We start from the raw sequence: 17,574 nt of genomic DNA, 5'->3' as shown, positions 1-17,574 counted from the left end.
GCTCATACCATCTGTTTTGTCTCATTTTCTCCTCCTGACTTTCTACTCTTCATCAAACCTAGTATAAAAACACTCAAGCTTAACATGCCTTGGGGTCTTCATTCCCTTATGAAGACTTCTATGTCATGCAAAACTTACATTAAGTAAATTTGTATGTGTTTCTCTTGTGAATCTGTCTTCTGGCCCAGTTTATAGGGCGAGAGTTGGAGAATCTAGGAAAGCAACAGGAAAAAGAATTTTTTTCCTCCCCTACCCTGGGCAAGTCAACCTCTGGGCCTCATTCCTACTTCATCTGTAAAAGTGGGATGGTAAATGGACCTACTTCAAAGGATTTTTTTGGGGGGAAAAAACCCTACATGGCATTATTCATGTTAAGTGCTTATTAACCATTAGTTAATCTTATATTTCACAAAGAAATTGTGTGAGTCTTTCCTGCCTGATATCTAGCAAATATTGGTCAAGCCAAAAACAAATGGCTTTTCAATTTTATTCTTTCCAAAACAGCATATAAAGTACATGTAAAAGAACTGTTTAAGGCTTGATACATTTGTGAAAAATCCTAACAGTAAGAGGAAGCACTTTTTTTCTTGGCTCTATCCATTTTCCATCCCACCTTCATTCAGAAGACGATGCCTGTGGACAAGCCACCTATTTCATCAGCCCCAACACTAGCTATTAATATAAATGGACACAACTTCTATAAATGGTTCCCAAATGTTACTAAATAAATCAGTTCTGTCCTGTTTGTGGCATGCTATTCTCTTATGCAATTCCATTTGGGTCATCACGACTCTGCTCACTGGCTGCAAACTGCCTGAAGATTTTGTGAGTGTGAAATAAATGCCTTGCTCTCTCCTCAAATTTCCCTGACCCACGAGTGCATTCCCTCAGAATGCGCTCTTACATTTACAAGGTAATTGCTTCCTAGACTCAAAATACCCAGCCTGTTCTACTCTTACCAGACTCCAGAGTAGCATGAATTACAAAAGGATGTTTACTATTTTGTTTTCATTGGTTTAATAGGCCATCTCAGAATTCTTAAACTGATTTGATTTTGGCCTAATTTCAAAGATAAATTAATTCTATAACTCTGAAGGTATGAGGATGCTATCATATTACTAATACTGCTACTACACTAAATATTAATGGCACTACCATTACTGCTATTAGCATTACAACTTCTACTACTATGGCTACTACTAATACTACTAATGCTGCTACAACTACTAGTACTGTTGCTGCTATTACTACTATTAATATGACAGTCTACTGCTACTAATTGTACAGCCACAATGCTAGCATATTTGAGCACTTAATATCCCTAAGCTTGTGTTAAGTGATATATGTATATGTCAATTTTTTCATAATCTTGGATAATCGGTACTTTTATTAACCTCCTTTGACAGGTATTAAAACTGAAGCATAGGCCTTGGAATTAAGGACTGCCTCTAAATTTGGGGCTCTTAATCCGTGTCCTCTGTTAGCTTCCTATCAGTCCAGCAGAAATTGCATCTCACTTACCCACAAGACTAGAGTCACATAGCGCAGAAAGCAACTGCTCTGAGACTTGAGCCTCCCTGTTTCCACGATAAACTTTCCCACTTCCCTGCCTGCCTTCGGTCTCCGCCAAAGGCCAGTGATGGCAACTGACTGACTTGCCAAAGCAAGCTCTGGGTAAATAACCTCTGTTTGTTCTCATTTAGTTGATCTTCATTTACTTCCAGAATTTCAGTGCATTCTTCTCTGGCCATCGACTATCGCAGAAGAAATAACAGTCGTATCTAGGAAGGCATGAAGATAAGAAACTATAGATACTGACCCAGAAAGATTCAACAGATAAAAATCAGCCCCCACATAGACAAGCAGAACAGCCCAAAACAACATCTTTAAAAGGGAATTCTCAGACTCGTGGTCACCAAGGAGGAGGGGAGGTTGGGAAGGGGTGGACTAAGAGTTTGGTGTTAGCAGAGGCAAACTACTATTAGAATGGATAAACAAAAGGTCCCTACTGTATAGCGCAGAGAATTATATTCAACATCCTGTGATAAGCCATAATGGAAAAGAATATGAAAAATAATGTATATATATATATATGTATGTATGTGTGTATAACTGAATCACTTTGCTGTACAGTAGAAATTAATGCAACAATGTAAATGAACTATTCTTCAATAAAATAAAGTTTTTTAAAAAGAAAGCAACTGCTCTGTTTGTTGGAGCAAATAAATGATGAAAATAGGCAGACTGCAAGTAATGCAGTCATAGACAGACGGCTGTGCTATCATCACCAAATACCTACTGAAAATGGTAAGATGCTGTAAGAAGGATTCCTGAATCAAACTGGGTGGAGAATACAGAGTTAAAGAAATTTAGAGATATTTCTTAATCAAACAACTATGAGCATGCTAACAAGAATTGGGAATTTCTAAATTGAGAAAAGCATCTTTTGTACTGATAACCACAAAAAGCTTTTTAACGCAGACCATTTGTTCCTCAGAAAACATTTTGTGAAACGCTGATCTAACCAAGTCAAAGGAAGAAAACAATCTAGTGGGTTTACAAGGGAAAAAGACTGGAAGGAAATACTCTAAAACGTTACAACTCCAAGTGGAGGGGTTACTGATGACTTTTACTTTATTTCATTTTTGGATCCAATCTTGTTTTTTTTCCATCTTTTTTCTAGGTTCAGAAAACCAAATAAATGCTAGTTACTTTCTACAACATAGAAAATAACCCCAAATAATATTTAAGTCAATATCAGGATAACTGCCTTAATTTTCTTGCAAACTTGGGATATGAGTACCCTGTTAAAACAGATAAAAATAAATGCAGGTCTGATCAAATTTGTAGAACAAAATACTTTAACCCTTAGGTATTCAACATTTGGAGAAGGCAATGGCACCCCACTCCAGTACTCTTGCCTGGAAAATCCCATGGACAGAGGAGCCTGGTAGGCTGCAGTCCATGGGGTCGCTAAGAGTCGGACGACTGAGCGACTTCACTTTCACTTTTCCCTTTCATGCATTGGGGAAGGAAATGGCAACCCACTCCAGTGTTCTTGCCTGGAGAATCCCAGAGACGGGGCAGCCTGGTGGGCTGCCGTCTATGGGATTGCACAGAGTCGGACATAACTGAAGCGACTTAGCAGCAGCAACAGCAGCACTCAACATTCATTGTTTTCTATGACATTTGTAAACATAGCAGGCAAGTCTCAAGTCTTTCTTTTTTGGATACCTTATGTATATGACATTTCCCTAACCTTTTGATGAAAAGCCACATTATCCAAGGAAGAGATACCAAAACACTTAAAAACTGAAAGCAAGCCTCGGATTTCTTGAGGGTGGTCTGCAACATATTTCATCATCAAGAAATTTATTCAATTGAGCTGTAAATTCAACTCACAGCTTGCTGAAAGCAAGAATGATTGCACAACAATGTGAATGTACTTAACGCCACTGAACTGTACACTTAAAAATAGTTCATCTTATAAATTTTATGTGATGTGTTACCATAATAATAAAAAGCAAGGGAAATGAAATGTATTTAGGTGGCATATTTTATTCTGAAAGATCCTCACAACTTCAGAGATTTAAAAGTGTATTCACAGCATTGTTTATTATAGTGAGCTAGAAACAACCTAAATGCCCAACAGTGGGGGACTGATGAAATAAACCATAACCAATTCCTATCTCTAATACCTTTATTTAAAATGTCATTAAAGAATTGATGAAGCCTTATATTTATTATTATGGAATAATATCTATAATTAAGTAAAAATACCTGTTATTAAACGGCTTATTATGTTAAAATTTTAAAAACATTTAAATAGAGTCTATATATATTTATTTCATAAAATGCTTGAATCTTTATCAATATGAAACAATCATTGTTTTCTGCTTTAAACATTTCCAAGTTATTTGAATATTTTGCAAATGCATATATGATTTTCATATCGGAAAAACCTTACAGCATGTTTTAAGTGTGTCAGTATTTAGACAATATCCTTGTAGGGATCATTTTACATCATTAAAATTTAGGCCATTGTATACATTATCACAGAAACTACCATGCACCTCTGTTTCACCGTATTTAAATGAAAACTTAAGAATTAAGACCATTTTATGAAGGAGAAAGCAATAAGTAAAGGGGCCATGGAGTCAAATTTTGTGTGTGGGGGAATAACCAGCAAAATTAGTATCTAAAAAATTTGTTCCTTCTGGATTAAACTAATTTATACACTTTGAAAGACTTTAAAATAATCAAAAAATGTTCATGAAAATAAAGTATAACTTCTATTTTAGAAATATAGTTTATTAATAGGTCAATGTGAAAAAATTAATTAAAAATCTTGGAAATAAGCAATACAATTATTGAAATAAACTGTACAATGAATGGATGAACTCCAGCTGAGTACATAGTGTTAAACTGCAACATAGATGCAACATAGAACTGAGATGTTCAAAATGAGATGGGGGAGCCAAAAGAATGAAAAAGTAACCAAAGTATGGAGAACATTTCTAAGGCTCCCCCAATTGTTTAACAGGAATTCCAGACTAAAAGAGTGGGGAGAACTGTGAAGAAGCAATATTTGAAGATAAATTATGGTTAATTTTCCAAGTAATCAAACCAGTCAATCCTAAAGGAGATCAACCCTGAATATTCATCGGAAGAACTGATGCCGAAGCGCTAATACTTTGGCCCCCTGATGCGAAAAACTGATTCATTGGAAAAGACCTTGATGCTGGGAAAGATTGAAAGCCAAAAAAGGGGCTGGCAGAGGATGAGATAGATGGATAGCATCACCAACTCAATGGAACATGAATCTGAGAAAACTCTGGGAGACAGTGAAGGACAGGGGAGCCTGGCATGCTGCAGTCCTTAGGGTTGCAAAGAGTCAGACACGACTGAATCACTGAACAACAACAACAATCTTCCAGAACTGAAGAAAGACCTAAGTCCTCAAAGTAAAAGTGCTTTCTGAATACTAAGCAAAATAAATTTTAAACCGTTTTAGACCATCAGCAGCTTTAAAACAGCTGCACCTACTCTGCCATTCTCAGACAACTTGCAATAAAAATGTAGAACTTCGAAAGAAATTACCAGAGAGAAAAAAATTATCTACAGAATAACAAAAATCAGGGTGATAGTAGACAATGATAGATGCTCAAAGTCAAACAAGTATTATAAAAAGAGAAGTACCAATTTCAGGACAGTGACTCTCTGAACAGAGAAAGAGGAGCGTAAAAGGAAAGGGTGAAAGCGTCCACTAGCATTTATTATATAGGATCCTATTCAGTTTTTCTGACTTCCTTCACAAAATAAAAAGCCACTTTTTAAGAAAATCAACAGTATTAAGTTCAGTGACAAAAAAATGGATAATCAAATTGTGGTATTGTACACAAGAAAAGACTACTCAATAAAAATGATGTCCATGGTAACATGGTTGAATTTCAAGAACATTTGGTTGAATAAAAGAATCTGGACATCAAAGAATACATGCAGTAAGATTCCATTTGTGTGAAGATCAAGAACAGGCAAAGTGAGACTGTGGAGATAGAACTCAAAAGAGCAGCACTTACGGAGGGTGCGGATTGACTGGAAAGTTGGCACTAGGAAATCTTCTGGGGTGACAGCTAAATCTTGATTGAGGTGTGGGTTATATTTCACATTGTTGTTTAGTCACTAAGTTGTGTCTGACTCCTTTTTGACCCCATGGACTATATAGCCCGCAGGGTTCCTCTGCCCATGGGATTTCCCAGGCAGGAATACTGGAGTGGGCCACCATTTCCTTCTCCAGGAGATCTTCCTGACCCAGGGATAGAACCCACATCTCCTGCATTAACAGGTGGATTCTTTACCACTGAGCCACCAAGGAAGCCCAGGTGGGTTACATAGGTGGATAAATTTGTCACAACTCATCTGTTTGTATAGCTAGGATCTAGGAATTTCATTCAATGCACATTTTATCTTAATGTAGAAATAAAATTTTAAACCAAAGTCAAAATTTAAAAAATGTAGACCATTCACAAGTGGAAAAAGAACCACAATACTGGTGACACCACACGCTTGAGGATATAAGGCCAAGGGCACTTCAGTTGATTGAAATGCAAGGAGAAATCGAGATATCACAGCTCTGTTACTCAAGAAGCAGTCAGGACATCAGAGAAAAGGCCAGGGCTTCAAGAAACTAGAGAAGTATAACCTGAAACCATGTTCAGTGTCTTAAGAATTTTATTAAATCTTACTAAGCTACACACAAGCCTTGTCTCTGGTCTCTTTCCAAAGAAAAAGCTGGAAAATATGGTCACTGAAATAAAGTTAATGGCTTCTCTTTGTGTAAAATAAATAGGTAAATGTTTATGTAAATCATACTTGGTCATTATAGAAAAAAACAGAAGTTATAGATAAGCAGAAAGAAAAAATTGAAACCACCAAGTTAGCATATATGTATCTATGTGGTTTGTTTTCTCCCAGGCTCTTTTTCTTTCCTCCAAAAAAATGCTGTACTTTTCTAAAAATTGTTTTTAATCTTTTCAGTTTTGTTAGTGAGATTCTGCACATCATACTTTGCAGAAACCTGTGGCTGTCTTTGTTACAAAAGAGCCAACAAGTAGATAATGTAATTAATCCTATTTTCCCTAGACTCAGGATGTGATCTTAAGATGTGTTCCTCGGTTACTCTGTTTCTAAAGGTGGGTCTATTGCTGTCTAAGACAAAACAAATTTGTCTTTCAAATGTTACCATTTATGACTTGGAATGTGTTCTGTGATGTTAAGGTAGTAACATTTCTTCACAAATGATTTCTTCCCACAGATACAAAAGCACCATTACCTAGGCTTGTGCTTGAAACATGACCACAAATGGCTGTAAAACATGATTTTTAAAAATGAAAACACTAGAGTTTACCAACCTAAATGGGATCCCTTCTGTGGTCTTTTTGGTAGGATATACACTTAACCAGGTATTTCTGCCATCCATCAAAACACCTTTGCAATGTCTATGAGAGCTGCCTTTAGCCTATGCTGGATTCTGTTTAGCATTGTCAATTTGACTATTTATTGACCATTAGAGCACAAGCGATATAAGATCAGAGACTTAGTCTCATTTGCTTTGTTATCCTCAGTGCCTAGAAGAGACAGAGACTCCAAATGAATATGTTGAATGAAGAGTAATAGATTTTCATGTATCGAGGGGCAACTGATTGCTGAAATAATTTACAGTCTTCAAGATTCCTCTCCCTTCCTTCTGTCTCTCCTTTCTCTTTCCATTGTGGCTGGACATTAACGGGTGAGGATGAGAATGCAGCCTGACTACAGGAAGAGCTGGGCATGCTGCTGGGTAGGCTATGCCAGTAGTTTGTCCTTCAGATGGTAACATTTGTAATTAGCCTATTTCCCTCCCTTTCTTCATGATATAAAAGGGAGGAGAGGTAACATTCTAAGATACAAAAGATAAAATATAATTACTAGTAAATTAATTGAAAGTTGACTTAGTTATTCCTTGCATTTTTTATAACAAAAGATTTGCCAATGTCTCCAGCATCATAAAGCTTATAAGGACAATTTATGGTACCTTTCTATGCTTTATGTCTTCTCATGGTTCAGGGCACACTGTGAGTTATCAAGTATTTTGGTTGAATGAACGAATGAACCACTTAAGGTGATGGGAGAAAAGGAGGGTATGTGTGATACTTACCAAAAGTATCCAAAGTTCTTACCAAAAATAATTTGATGAATGTATGAGGACAACAGGAACGTAAAGAAAGCCCAAACTCAGGTGTCCCCACCTCTGCCCTGACACGTGGAAACATGCCTGTGCATCGGTCTCAACTGTGCAAAAGAGCTCACACCAGGAGACTTCAGCTCCCACTAAGTCAGGACACAGATATCACCACCTGGCAATTCTATGCAGCCTGGAGACTAACCAGAGTCTCCGTTTACACCGCGAGGTGGTGGGAGGTTCTGTGACAACGTTTAAAACAACTCGAACCCAAAATAACCAATCGTAGTCTAATATAGCCAACCATACTGTATAGCTGGTCTTAAGCTGCAATTCAGAGTTACAACAACTGAACTTGGGAGCTTTTGTTGTTCCAGAGAAAACTGTGGAGTTAAGAGGTGAAAAAATGCCACAGAAGACCAGCAGTGAGTCAGAGTTATTGTTTCTCCAGGTTTTTTTTTTGTTTTTTGAAGGATTATTTCAGAGCTCTTCAGTTTTACTGGTTCATAATACATTTCTCAGTGAACTATTTCAAGGGGCCATGAACATTTTTCAACAGTATGGTTCTTACTATCTTCAGAATTTCTCATTTGAAAACCCAGGTTTTCTTCCAGGAGTTCAGAAAATCACCCCAGTCGGGAAGGAGAAACAACTACAAAATTATTAGGGAAATTACACACAGAGGTTGATTTGTGCTCATCCTATCACCATCATTTTGTGCTTATTTTTTTAGTCACAGTGAGATAGTCTCCCTAATGCTGTGACCAACGTCATTCCTTACATACCTCACATAATTCTTGGGTCCTATTTTTAAATTAATGACAGTGTCATATGCTAAATGTTTCAAAACAAACTTCACACTGTTGGCTTCAATCCCCCGCCCCCATAAAGATTACAAAGTGATTGATTGAAGCATTGCTCATTGTCTTTGGTTGCCAGACCTTCCCTGACTTTGCTCAGCAAATGTTTCTATGTAACACAAACTAGCATCTCTTTAAAAAATACTTGTGGGTATGATGGGAGCTTCTAAAAGTGAACAAAACAAAATTATCTGCCTGTCCAACTGCAATCCACTGAAATGCAATCTGGGGATTATAGAGTGTCAGATGGTGCCTTTACAATAACAACCACTCAGCAACTGGGGGAATACCAGTGCAAGGTTCTGAGTAAGAGGTACGACTATGGGGACGCAGTATTGGCATGTTTAACAGATAGTGTAGGCATAATCTAGGCAAAGAAATTACTCTGGATTAGTTTTTTGTTTTTTTTTTGGCTGTAGTTTTTAATAAATAAAATCATTTGGAGGTTTTCTATATGTTACAGCATTTATAATTTCCAAAATGATTGTGCCCTTTTTTCAAAATGTTTGTTTCAAGAAAGACAAGAAGTGACACCCCAAAGTTTCATGAAAAAAATCAAAACATGGTATTTCACTAGCATATTTTGATCTAAAGTAAATCTATTTCCTGCATGCATCCCAATAGATTTTCCATCTTTCTTGGCATCAGAACATATTTTAAAAGCTTAAACATTTCTTGAGAGCTCAAACACATATGCATACTGTGTCAATCAGTTATTAAAATTAAAATAGAATTTTAATCAGTGCTAAAGTACTCCTTGTATTTTAGGCGAGATAAATAAGCAGCCAATTACCCAGTTGCTTCCAAGGTATCCAGATGGGCTGCCAAGGCCAAGTCAGGGCATCACCCAGGAGAAAATTACAACTACTACCACCGGCTGAGGCTTATATTACAGATCAGTAACGACAAATACATGGCACTTGTATCAGCACTCCGCTAAGTCATGGCCATGGCAGACATTACTAATTGATGATGGCACTCTCTCAGCCCAGGAGCAACCTCAGAATCTTGCACAGAGCCCCACACCAGGCAGCTACTCTCTATCAAGTCAGTATCTCATATTAAACCTATATTCAACCTCCAATTAAAATCCATTTATCAACTAAGATGGCTGAACAAGATGTTTCTCACTTGTGTTCCCCTTCAACAATAATCTGACATTATTCACAGACAGAACTGTCTCTGTGGGCACTTTTGGATCAAGGTAGGGGATTGAAAAACCCCCTTTCAGTCACAGATGGAGGAGAGATGTTGTGAGAAGGCAGATGCACACCTAGGTGGTTGACTCACAGACCACGGTCTTGGTTACAGACCCAGAAACAGTTCCGTGCCCCTGGGAACTTAGCTACAACCTGTTACCTGGAGTAACAGGCAAATTTGGCCTTAGAGTACAAAATGAAGCAGGTCAAAGGCTAACAGAGTTTTGCCAAGAGAACGTACAGGTCAAAGCAAACACCCTCTTCCAACAACACAAGACAAGACTCTACATATGGACATCACCAGATGGTCAATTACAAAATCAGATTGATTCTATTCTTTGCAGCCAAAGATGGAGAAGCTCTATACAGTCAGAAAAAACAAGACCGGGAGCTGACCGTGGCTCAGATCATGAACTCTTTATTGCCAAATTCAGACTTAAATTGAAGAAAGTAGGGAAAACCACTAGGCCATTTAGCTAAGATGAAAATCAACACCCCTTACAATTTTACAGTGGAAGTGACAAATTGATTCATGGGATTAGATCTAATAGAATGCCTGAAGAACTATGGATGCATGTTCATAACACTATAGGAGGCAGTGATCAAAATCGTCCCCAGGAAAAAGAAATACAAAAGGTAAAATGGTTGTCTGAAGAGGCCTTGCAAATAGCTGGGAAAAGAAGAAGTGAAAGGCAAAGGAGAAAAAAGGTACACCCATCTGAATGCAGCATTCCAAAGAATAGCAAGCAGAGATAAGAAAGCCTTCTACGTGAACACTGCAAAGAAACAGAGGAAAACAATAGAAAGGGAAAGACTAGAGATCTCTTCAAGAAAATTAGAGATACCAAGGGAACATTTCATGCAAAAAAGTGAAAGTGAATGTTGCTCAGTTGTGTCCAGCTCTTTGCGACCCCATGGACTGTAGTCAGTGGAATTCTCCAGGTCAGAATACTGGAGTGGGTAGCCTTTTCCTTCTCCAGGGGATCTTCTCAACCCAGAGGACAGAAACAGTATGGACCTAACAGAAGCAGAAGATATTAAGAAGCAATGGCAAGAATACACAGAAGAACTATACAAAAAAAGATATTAATGACCTGGATAACCACGATGGTGTGATCACACACCTAGAGCCAGAATGCGCAGTGTGAAGCCAAGTGGGCCTTAGGAAATATAACTATGAACAAAGCTAGTGGAGGTGATGGAATTCCAGCTGAGCTATTTCAAATCCTAAAAGACGATGTTGTGAAAGTGTTGCACTCAATATGCCAGCAAATTTGGAAAACTCAGCAGTGGCCACAGGACTGGAAAAGGTCAGTTTTCATTCCAATCCGAAAGAAAGGCAATGCCAAAGAATGTTCAAACTACTGGACAACTGCACTCATTTCACATACTACCAAGGTCATGTTCAAAATCCTTCAAGCTAGGCTTCAACAGTATGTGAACACAATATATTAAAACTTATGGGATGCAGCAAAAACAGTTCTAAGAAGGAAGTTGATTGCAACAAATGCCTTTATTAAAAAGAAGAATCTCAAATAAACAATCTAGCTTTATACCTCAAGGGATTAGAAAAATAAGATCAATCTAATCCCAAAGTTGGGCTTCCCTGGTGGCTCAGTGGTAAAGAATCTGCCTGTCAAGTCAGTGACACAGGCTGGATCCCTGGGTTGGAAAAATCCTCTGGAGAAGGGAATGGCAGCCCACTCCCCTATTCTTGCCTGGGAAATCCCATGGACAGAAGAGCCTGGTAAGCTACAGTCTGTGGGGTCTCAAAAGAGTCTGACACAATGATTAAACAACAATCCCAGAACTATCAGAGAGAAGAAAATAATAAAGATTAGAGCAGACATCAAAGAAACAAAGACTAGAAAGACAACATAAAGAGTCAGTGAAAATAAAGATTGGTGTTTTGAGGAAATAAAAAACTGACAAACCTTTTGCTAGACTTACCAAGAAAAAAGAAAACTCAAATAAACTAAATTATAAATGAAAGAGGAGACATTACAATTGATATCACAGAAATACAAGGGATCCTAAGAAACTGCTACGAGTAATTATACACCAAAAACTGCCTAACTTAGAAATGAATATGTTCCTAGAAACATACAGCCTACCAAGAATCAGTCATGAAGAAATAGAAAATCTGAATACATATCCATGGTTTTCAAAGGGAAAAGGAGGGGGATAAATTAGGAGTTTTGGATCAACATACACACAGTACTAAATATAACACAGATAACCAACAAGGACATGCTGTAGTGCACACAGAGTTATACTCAGCATCTTGTAATAATCTATAATGGAAAACAATCTGGTTTAGGGGGTTGTTTTGGGGGGCTTTTTTTTGGCCTCATAGCTTTGGGGATTTTATTTCTGCAACCAGGGATTGAACTCAAGCCACTACAGTGATAGTGCCGAGCCCTACCTGCCAGACCACCAGGGAATTAACTCCCAAGGATCTGAAAAGAAATATATATACATATATACATACATAAATATATAAAAAACTGAATCACTTTGCTGTATATTGAAACTTGACAACAACTGTAAATCAACTATGCTTCAGTAAATAAATAAATAAAATTTAGAAAAGATAAAACATCTGAACAGACCAGTAATGACTAAGGAATTTGAAATAGTAATCAAAAACCTCCTAACAAAGAAAAGTCCAGGATCAGACAACTTCCCTGGTGAATGTAACCAAACATTTCAAGAACTATTAACAGTCCTTTTCAAACTGTTCAAAAAAACTGAAGAGGAGTGAATACCTCCAAACTGATTTTATGAGGCCTGCATTACCCTCATACCTAACACAGATAAGGACAGGGCAAGAAAATAAAACTACAGGTCATTATCTCTGATGAATATAGATGCAAATTTCTCAACAAAATATTAGCCTACTGAATTTAACAGCACATTAAAAGGATCACAGACCATGATTAAGTGGGATTTATCCCTGGGATGCAAAGATGGCTCAACATATACAAATAAATAAATGTGATACATCACCTTAATAGAATTAAGATCATGTGATCCTATCAGTCAATACAGAAAAAGCATTTCACAAAATTCAACACACTTTCATGATAAGAGTTCTCAACAAAGTGGAAATTATATATATAATCTCATTCCTAGGTGGTGCAGTGGTAACACAATCTATCTGCCAAGCAGAAGATGCAGGTTCGATCCCTGGGTCAGGAGGATTCCTGGAGTAGGAAATGGAAGCCCACTCCACATTCTTGCATGGAAAATTCCATGGACAGAGGAGCCCTTTGGTCCATGGGGTCGTAAAGAGTTGGACATGACTGAATGTGCAGCCATGCACAAACACACACATACACACAAATATATCTGTGGAACACACACAACTCAATAGCAAAAAATACCCCAAATAATCCAATACAAAATTGGCAGGCAATCTGAACAGACATTTTCCAAAGAAGACATACAAATGGTCAACAGGTACATTAGAAGATGTTCAACATGACTAATCTTCAAGGAAATGCAAATTAAAACCACAGTGAGATACCACCTCACACCTATTAGGATGGCTATTAACAAAAAGAAATAAGAGAACAACTCTCTTGGTGAGAAAACAAGACCCTTGTCCACTGTTGGGGAGAATGTAAACTGGTACAGCTACGATGGAAAACAATCCAGAGGCTCCTCAAAAAATTAAAAATAGAAGTACCATATGACCCAGCAATCACATCTGGGTATATATTCAAACGAATTTAAATCAGACCTCAAAGAGATCTCTCATGCTCATTGCAGAATAGTCACCACAGCCAAGACGTGGAAAGAGCCTAAGTGACCACTGACAGATGAATGGACAAAGAAAATCTGATATATATATTATACACACACACAAAAGAATATTATTTGGACACAAGAAAGGAAATATTGTGCCTCTTGCAACAACATATACAGACCTTGAAGGTAGTGAAACAAGGTAGAAAGTCAGATGTGTGCGTACTAAGTTGCTTCAGTTGTGTCCGACTCTTTGTGACCCTACAGACCATAGCCCACCAGGCCTCTCCGTCCATGGAATTTCCAGGTAAGAATACTGGAGTGGGTTGTCACGCCCTCCTCCAGGGGATCTTCCCAACCCAGGAATCAAATCCATTTCTCTTATGTCTCCTGCACTGGCAAGCGAGTTCTTTACTACCAGTGCCACCTGGGAAGCCAAGAAAGGCAGATAGTGAAAGACAAATACTGTATGATCTCACTTACATCTAGAATCTAAAAAAGGCCAAACTCATAGACACCAACAGCAGAATTGTGGTTCTAGGGACTGAGGGAATGTTGGTCAGAGGGTAAACTTCTAGTGATAAGAGGCATAAGTTCTGTGGATTTTATTTTATGCAAAGCATGGTGCTAGACATCCTATGTTGCACAGGACAGGGCCCTACAAAAGAAGAATGTGGCCCCAAAGGTCCATAGTGTGGAGGTAGGAAATCCTGTCCTAGAGGGAGAAATAAGTAGAGAAAAGTAGGAGTCTCCCCGTATACACCCCCATATACAAAGAGGGACATTGGACTAAGAACCATCCATGAGACATCTATCCCTAGCATCTATGTCTTAGAGTACAAGGGATCACAGGTCATGTTTCCTCCTAAGTTTGTATATTTAACTCTCTTACAACACAGGAGCAAACAAGAATGTGCCAGGAGATGTTCTATAGCCAGAGAGACCAGGGCCCTACCAAGAGATTTTTAGAATTTGTAGTTATGAGAACAGTTATTAGCACCATTATGAAACTATTTGTTTAAAACAAATTGCAGGAGGCTTCCCTGATGGCTCAGTGGATGAGAGTCTGCCTGCCAATACAGGAGACGTGGGTTTGATCCCCGGTCTGGAAGGATCCCACGTGCCTCAGGGCAACTAAGCCTGCATGCCACAACTGCTGAGCCCATGTGTCGCAACTACTGAAGCGTGAACTCTCTAGAGCCTTTGCTCCACAACAAGAGAGGCTGCTTCAATGAGAAGCCCGTGCCCTGCAAGCACAACAAAGAGTAGCCCCCTCTTTTCAAAACTAGAGAAAAGCCTGGTCAGTAACAAAGATCCAGCACAGCCAAAAATAATAAATAAATAAAATGAACTGTAGTAGAACCCAAGGAACTTAACAACAATGAATCCTTCGTCAAGCCAAGTATAAAAGTAAATATGTGATTTAAAATTGTATTTATAAAACCAAATTGAGATTCTATTTAGCTTCGTTTGGATCAGCTATACGAATACGGTCCTCTATATTGGGAATGCGTTTAGAAGATTAGAATGGATACAAATTTGGTCTTCCCAGATAGGTTTTGTTTTTGACTTAAAAACAGCCTGTGTCAAAGAATAATTATTACCAAGTGTTGATTCAAAACTTAGTTTAAATTGTCATACATCTCCCTTTTTACATATTATCTTTAAAGAAGGGTTAACAATTGCTTTATTAATGCCACTAAATTGATTGAAAGAACAGACATAGATTTAGGCCACTCTTCTGCTCGTTAAAAATATACTGTTGATCAGAATCTATGGACTCTGAGTTTGGAACTATTTTCTTTCTCCCACTGGGTTTACCTGATTACCTCGTTAGTCTCAGGGCACAGTAACTTCTGACTCTGCCCTAACACAGACTCAAGATGGGCTCAAGATGTCTCTATCCCTCGAGATCCTTGGCAGATCTCCAGACCAAACCCTCTGCTCTGTTGAGACTGTGCTAGATCTACAGGGTGTGTCAAGTCAGCAGCTTCTGAAGGGTAGGCTGGACCTTCATTGCTAGTCTAGTATTAGTTATGCATCAAATCTATATACATCACCATGTAATTATTGAGGTGCATGTGTTAACTGGAACCAGAATTTGAAACTTTTTAAAGACATGTATTCCATGAGGCTTTTCCAAATGGGGCTGCAGCCAAAAGGTATTGGTTTCTTAAGTAACCAAAGGGGATGGTTACAGAGAGGGCTCATTTCTAAAGTGGTCCAGTGGCATTAATCCCAGGTAGAGGAGCCATCTCCTGTGTTAGATATTATACATGGATATTTCCTATCCACTTCTAACAGCAACAAATCAGCCCCTTCAATCCCATCTGAGGGCTGAGGAAAATGACCTTGGGCATGTAACCTAAAAAAGCATCAGTCTGCTTATCTATAAAATGGGAGTGAGTTCCCTGGAGGTCTAGTGGTTAGGATTTTGTGCTTTCACTGCCATGGCCCAGGTTCAATCCCCTGCTGGGGAACTGAGATCCTGAATGAGGTATGGTGTGGCCAAAACTAAAACAAATAAAAATAACAACAACAACAAAAATTCTGTAGCTTCTTCAGAGAGCTTTACAAAAAATAATACAAATAAATAAAATGGGAGTAATGATAGTACTTGCTTTATGGGTATACTATGAGGATTAAACGTGACAGCACACGCAAAATCTGACTGTATGACAAGAGAGTTAGGTCTTATCATTATTTCTACTAATAAGACCACCATGTGAGAAAGTGGCCCCAAAGCCTTTGTTGTTTCCACTATATCACTTGACATTCAAATAGCAGGAGCCACCATTTTTTCAATTATTTACATGTAATCTTAGCGATGGTTCATATAGGTCATACACAGAGACCTTTTCCTATCTCCCAAGTTTAACTTATTAATTTCCAGAACCCCTCCTCCTAACCCTCAAAAAAGGAGGAGGGAAAAAAAAAAACTAAAGACCAAGCATTTTATATGTCCTGTTCCTTGGTCTAAAGGTATCCTGTCCTTCAGATTTTAAGAAAATCATAGGGCTTCCCTGGTGGCCTACTGGTTAAGAATCTGCCTGCCAATGCAGGGGACATGGGTTCGATCCTTGGTCTGGGAAGATCCCACATGCCACGGAACAACTAAGCCCATGTGCCTGCTGCTGCTGCTGCTGCTAAGTCGCTTCAGTCGTGTCTGACTCTGTGCGACCCCACAGACGGCAGCCCACCAGGCTCCCCCATCCCTGGGATTTTCCAGGCAAGAACACTGGAGTGGGGTGCCATTGCCTTCTCTGATGTGCCTACTGAGCCCTAGCTACTGAAGCCCATACATCTAGAGCCCACGGTCTGCAACAAGAAAAGCTTCTGCTCTCTGCAATTAGAGAAAGCCTGTGTGCAGCAATGAAGACCCAGCACAACCAAAAATTTAAAAAAGTAAATAAATCTTTAAAGAAAAAAAAATCATAATATTTTAAATTAAAAAAATCACTTTATTGAAGTATAGTTGATTTACGATGTTTTATTAGTTTCTGGTACAGCAAAGTGATTCAGTTATACGTTTCTTATAGTTTGCATTTGCTAATCCCAAACTCCCAATCCATCCCTCCTCCACCCGCCATGGATTTTAATTTTAACAGTTGCTTTGAAATAGCCCTTGGAATGGTTAGGCTAACATATATTTTTAGTAGTAGTATATGAAAATAAGTTTTCCCCTACCCTGGTCAACATTTTTTTTATCCTATTTTTTTTCCTTTTTTAACTTTTGAAAATAATGATCATTTCAGTTCTGATGTGCTTGGATTACTGCAGGACAGAGGGCCCATTACAGTCAGAATGGTTGTATAGCTGTGGTTTCTGGACAAGAACCCATTAACTGGCTGGTGCCCTGCAATGCTACCACGCACTGCTTGCTGCCGACTCTGCTCTTAGAGGGCGACTGTACAATATTGCCTGATACTTGATGATTATCGGGAAAAAAATCTTTTTTTGTTGTTTAACAAGGTAACAGAAATATTGAAAACACACACAGAATCAGAGGTTACGTCCCTCAGGAAGCCTTCCTTGATTGCACTCT

This window comes from Giraffa tippelskirchi, chromosome 9 (genome assembly GCF_054371585.1).
Source record: "Giraffa tippelskirchi isolate mGirTip1 chromosome 9, T2T-mGirTip1v1.2.pri, whole genome shotgun sequence".
NCBI classification, from domain to species: Eukaryota; Metazoa; Chordata; class Mammalia; order Artiodactyla; family Giraffidae; genus Giraffa; species Giraffa tippelskirchi.
The sequence above is the reverse complement of the archived record's forward strand: the minus strand, read 5'-3'. Positions refer to the sequence as shown.